Below are 6,456 nucleotides of genomic sequence, written 5' to 3' on the forward strand. Positions count from 1 at the left end.
GTAAAACCCTTGATTTATGTAGAGTTTCTTGAGGTCTCGTAGATCCCCCTTGAGATGATGAATCTAAGGTTTAATAGATAGTTTATGTGTTGATTTTGAAGGATATGAAGGAGTGTTTCCACGGTTGGAGGAGCATTGGTGATTTGAAGTGATTTTGGGGTCTTTGAACGAGTTCTTGAACAAAGAAGGTAATATGGCTTCCATTCCTTAAATCTAACCTAGATCTAGGTTAGAACCATCTTATGAGACCTTGATTGTGTGAAGAACGGGTTTGGAAAAGCCTCATTTGATTCCCCAAAGGTTGGGGGAAGTTTGGGAAAAAATGGTATTTTCCTGCCAAGACCGGTGGGCCAAACTAGTGGGTCAAACGGCCCACCTGAGGGCACCCGCCTGAGAGGGCAGGCCCTCAGGGCCAATCGACGGGCCCAACCGGTGGGCCGACCGGTGGGTCGACCTGCCCACCGGTCTTAGCAGGACCCTCGGGCCCAACCGGTGGGCCGACCTGCTCGCCGGTCATGACCGGTGGGTCTGACTGGTGGGTCATGACAGGTGGGCTGTCAGACCCACCCGAGTGGCTCCCAACGTGATTTTTAGGTCCAAACGGACCCAAAACGGACGTGTGACCTTTTAGGATTCTAAACCTGATTTTGTCATTGGGTCGTGTTAATTTTGATTCCAAAATGGTGAAATGCTAACCCCATTCACTTATGTTAGGTTCACCAACACGTACGCTTCTCGCACCGGATCTCACCCGTACTGAGCGTGAGTCCTTGTACACTATAGGTAAGTAGGGAGAGGGCGTTTGGCCTTATGATAAGGCTTGCTTGGCATTCATTTAATTGTATCTAGACTAGTCATGTCATCATGTGAATTATGTGCAACTTAGCCATCCTCATATTATTATGACTTATGTGTTGTGTTTATTTTCTTAATATCAAATGACGATGTGAATATGTGATGAATGATGACACCATTGTGCATAATGCATTAGTAGACTAGATGCCGTAGTCGGCTTGGAAACGAGTGCATTGGTGGCCCGTGGAATGGGACGCGGAGGCACTATGCAATCATACTATGTCACATAGGAGCATACGGTGTAGGATTATCATCTTCCCGTGCTATGACCCTTCCCAACAGGGGTTGAGGTGTTGGGTTACCATTTGGGGGGAAGAAGTGGTCACGGTTGTCGGGTCACTGTGGCAGTTAGACATACTCCCGGCTGGTCAATAGGACAGTCGGCAACCCCGGTGGTATATTCAAGAGGGCCAATCGTACTGCTTTTAAGTTGTTGGAGTCAGCACCTTTATTTCTGTTATTTACTTTATGTTGAGAGCCGGTGGTCGGCATGTTTTACTTTTCTGAGTACTCACGGTGGCCCTTCTCTGACAGCCCTATGGGTGTATCGCGGGATGAAGTTCGCAGCTCGTACCTGGAGTATACGCGCACTGTGGTTGTAGTAGCATTAAAACAAGGACTTAGTAATGTTGTTTTGGTGGATGTGATTAAAAATGAATTGCATAGCATATAGAGCATATGGTTGTGATTTGCTGTGTGGACTGTTGTGTGGTCCTTCTTTTCACTTACTGAGCTAGTGAGCTCATCCCACATGTGCACCTCTTTTAGACGATTTTGCAGGTCATCAAACTGAAGAGCACGGGTCGGGCCCCATAGTTGAATTTTTGGAAGAGGATTAGTGGGTCCCCAAGGAATTTGAGCACAGCACGGACTGCTTGTGCGAGGGCTGTGCTGCGGGACAGCAGTTCTGATACCGAGCTGAGCTCTACCTTTTGATACCGAGCTGAGCTCTACTTCTAATACCGAGCTGAGCTGGCTCTCTAATTTTTGATGATTCCCTTTGTGTACTTGATATATAAGTTGTATTCCTTTTGTGTAAATATCATACCTGCGGGCCCACATATACTTAACTATGTAATTACAATTTAGGTATCAAGTATAATGGGAACATTTACAGGTAAACTAAGTCTTCTGCTGAACTGTTGAACACTTTCATAGTTGTATGTGTGCTATGGTGGAATACTGTATCAGATGATCCTGGAAGGTTTGGGTTAGCCGGTGTTAACCCGGTCACTGGCCCGGTTCTATGTGAACGGGGTGTTACAACGGTGGTATCAGAGCGTGATGCTCTATTCCACTCATAGCATACCATTAGACCCCATAGAATCTATGATAGGAAATGGGATTGGGTTAATGTAAAAACTTCAAAGAGATAAAAGTCGAGGAAAGAAAGTCATAAAAATGGTTGCATTTAGTTATTGCATTCATGGCATGCATGAGAGAAAATGAAAGATTAATTAATTGATGTCATAACCCATCAAGTATGAGTTTGATGAAATTTCGGCTGCATAACGGCACAAAACAAGATTTCCAAAAATTTTTACACAAACACCTGATAAACAACAGATATATAAATAACAATGATCAAAATTTACAAAAGATACCACAACTAAACTACACAGGTATTCAAACATACAAACTCATCACAAACCACCATCAAAACACATCACCCCACAAATAAGTCCAATTACAAAGAAAGTACAAAGAATGAGAAAAGAACGAAAAATACAATGAGATCAACAACATAAAACAGGTGAGAAGCTGGTGTGGATGAGCTAAGTCCTCACTGATCATCGTCATCATCATCGTCCAATACTACTACGTTCACCTGAGGTCTAGAGTTAACGTTGAGTCGATGGTCGTAGTAGTCAAACCTCGAGTTCACTAGCTGTACCTCCCTCCAAAGTCAGCCAAAATCTACTGAAATGGCATTGGCCGTTGTATCCAAGTCCTGGCCCAGTCTGAGAAAGGAATTCTCCAAAGTAGCCTGCCTCTCCAGGATGCGCTCCTCCCTAGAAGCACTCTCATCCAGTCTTCTTAACATCTGATCTTACCCATCCTTCAAGGCCCTCATGGTAGTCATCATGCCCTCAAAATCAAAGGTGCCACTCTTAGGTGGTGGGGCTCTATGTTGTGGGCCTGCAGCTCTAGTGAAGCCAAGATTAGCACCTCTCGACTCCTGAGGCACCTCCTCAAGGATGTTCTCGTCCACAAAATCCTCCTCCCCACCCTGAGGAACATAGTCCTCATCGTCCTCACTAGACTCCTCCTCCATGGGAACATCCTCCATAGGGGCAGCCCTCCTATCTCTACCTCTCTAAGCTCCTGCTCTCTGAGGTACATCCATAAGAGTGTGGAGACCTATCCTCAATAGATTCCCCCTGTCAAACTTATCTGCTGGAGTCTTCCCCTCCTCACCACTCAGGTCCACCCCAAAGAACTCAAAGATCCTGGTGAGGATCCTGCCATATGGAAATCCTCCGTCCTCGGGGTGTGAAGTATGGTGCTCCATCATCTTGAGGATGACGTAAGGCAAGCACAAGTGCTCGGCACCTCCCTCTAAGGCCGTATAGATGCAGTAAGCTAAGAAGGTTGCCATGAAGCCCACTTGGTTCCGATGACCTCCTCTGGGGAGCAAGTTGAACTGGACCAAATGGGCAAACACACGAACCTCAGAGTAAAATGATGTCTTGGAATCCGAACACTCCGTGCTGCCACAGATGGTCTTATAGATGTGGTCCGGTGTCTCCAAACTCATGAACGGGCCCATGGGCTTACTCCTGGGAGGACTGTAGAATCGGTGCCCAGCTGAGGAGATACCCAAAATGCTAGCCAGGGTGTCCACGGTCAACTGAATGTCCACCCCCTTCACCATGCTGGTTATCACATACTCCCCATACTGGTAGGAAGCCTTCAGGTTACAGTAGAATCTATGAACCAGCTGCTCGTAGCATGAACGATCTATGTGGAGGATAGACTGGACGGTCTATACGGTGAACCTCTCCTGAAGCTGAGACTTATGGAAGTCAGCAACTACCACAGTCTTCTCCATCATTACAGACCTCTTCAGGAAGGCCTGCCAGTTGGTTGTTGCCTCTGAACAGTGGAAGAGTTCCTCATCATAGTCTGAAGAATCACTAGGGGCAGGTCCGGGTCGCCCTGTGCGAGGGGTTGGGGAACTAGTCCCCGCACTCTTTCATTTGGAACCGGTGGTCTTACGTCTAGTAGAAGAGGATGCGGGTCCCTTGCCCTTGCGAGAAGACATCCTGGCAAGAAAAAGATGAAACAAATGGTGAGTAAGGGAAAAAGGGAATAACAAAGGAAATAATAGGTGGGTGAGCAATAAGAGGACGCCCCAAAACCCAAATCGTGGCGAAATAGAAACATGACGAAATGTGACAAGCGATGAATGATAGAAAATATATGGATGAAGTGCATGGTAAGTGACAAGACAGAAATTATGGCAAAATAGAAAGTGACAAAAGGAGTATAAAGCAAGGGAACTAGGGAATGGAAAAAAAAATCCCAAATCTCATTGTGCAAGTTCAATCTAAGGAAAAAAATGAAGAGACTCACATTAGAGTGAAGCATAAAGCTTACATGTTCATGGATGAAATGCCATCGTTCTACAATTTAGAATATGCAAAAACCATCTACTATTATGATATTGAGGTGAAAGAGAATCAAAGAAACCCAACACAGAGATGGATGTTCATGGGAAGAAATGGGATTTCAAACATAAGGGACTTTCCATGATCTCTACAGCATGTTAAGTACAAATCAAACATAATGCATTGCATTTGAGTTATTAATTGGGAAGAAAAGAGCAGAAATTGAAGATATCCCCAAATTTGAGAAAACTAAGGCACGGTTGGGGTTTCTCTCCAAAAACTGAGAAGTAAATCCTAAAACTAGAAATAAATCACAAGGGAAACATCACATTTTCATGGAAACACTGTTCTATGAAAAGAAACACAGGAAAAGAACCTAGATTAAAGACTACACATGAGTTCTACCCCCCAAGTACAAGTTCTGAGAAGAAAATGAGGAAGAAACTTACTTGTAAGTAGAGGAGTTGAATCTTCCCAAAAGCGTCGGATCGTTGAGTGAGATCCCGAGTGGAAGCGTCAAGAAGCTCTCCAAAATCGCCTGAGAGAGAGAGAGAGAGAGAGAGTGAGGAAGAAAATGTGAGAACAAATGATGAACAGGGGCTTAAAAGCCCTATTCAAAATTGTAGCTCGGGTAGGACCGGCGGGCCAACCTGCCACCGGTGTCAGCCCATCGGTTGAAGATTTGGACTGACGGGCCGATCGGCGGCCTAACCTGCCCGCCGGTGGCAGCCCACCGGTTGAGAGAAAACTTGAAAAAAAATGGGGTTGTTAATATTATTATTATTATTATTAATATAATAATAATTATTATTATTAATATAATTATTATTATTATTATTAATATAATTAATAATAATTATTATTATTAATATAATTATTATTATTATTATTAATATAATTATTATTATTATTATTAATATATTTATTATTATTATTATTAATATAATAATAATTATTATTATTAATATAATTATTATTATTATTATTAATATAATAATTATTATTATTATTATTCCTATTATAATATGTTATGGTCAAGTGGAACCATTGTCATACTTGTTGAAGTACTAGCCCTGTGTTTTTGGAATTAAGTTGCGGTTAGCTGCAAACGATCATACACTATAATACTCTGCGTGTTGGCATATAATTATGTGCTGATATCAATTCTATGGTGTTTAACCAATGTGGTGTATGATATGCTCCAGGTACAGGGATACGATGGTACGTACTAGATCCAGTAGCTATGCATGAGGAACCCCGCGTGGTCCTCGTCCGGTCGATCGACCACCGAATCCCAGAAGGTCCCGCTCTGTGGGGCAAACCTCATCTCCACAACCTCCAGAGACCTTTGGTCAGGGGGGGCACAAGGGGACCCACCTATGACTGCACTTCCGGACCCTCCACCGGTTATTACTTCGGGGGATGTTGCTACCATAATCCAGTAGTCACAACAGGCTTTCCAGCAACAAATGCTTCAGCAACAGCAAGCATTTATGACTGCTATTCAGCAACAATTGGACCTTTCTCAAACAGGTCAAGCTCCCCGGATACTTACTCCACTGGACCCGCCTTTAGGGTCTGATATGGGACCACAAGTGGGAGGTACACCTCCAATTCCACCATTCGGCGTTCCTCCGTATGTGGTGCCCCCTCCATACCCTTACTATCCAGCTTATGCTCCTAATTACCCACCGATGAATAATACATCAAAGGTAGTGGAGTCATTCAAGAGGAACTTGCCACCTATATTCTCTAAGGTGGGGAGTGATCCTATGGAGCCGGATCAGTGGATCCAAGAGTTGGAGAAGATATTTGAGGTGATTGAGTGCACCGAAGCACAGAAACTTATTTGTGCAGGGTTGCAACTCAAGAAGGAGGCCAACTCTTGGTGGCAAGCCTCCAAGCCCATATTGTTGGCCGCCCATCCGGAACCCACCTGGGAATAGTTTAAGGAGTTGTTCTTGGACAATCATTACCCACGCAGCTTCAG

The sequence above is a fragment of the Macadamia integrifolia genome, unplaced genomic scaffold (genome assembly GCF_013358625.1).
Source record: "Macadamia integrifolia cultivar HAES 741 unplaced genomic scaffold, SCU_Mint_v3 scaffold840, whole genome shotgun sequence".
In the NCBI taxonomy this organism is placed as follows: domain Eukaryota; kingdom Viridiplantae; phylum Streptophyta; class Magnoliopsida; order Proteales; family Proteaceae; genus Macadamia; species Macadamia integrifolia.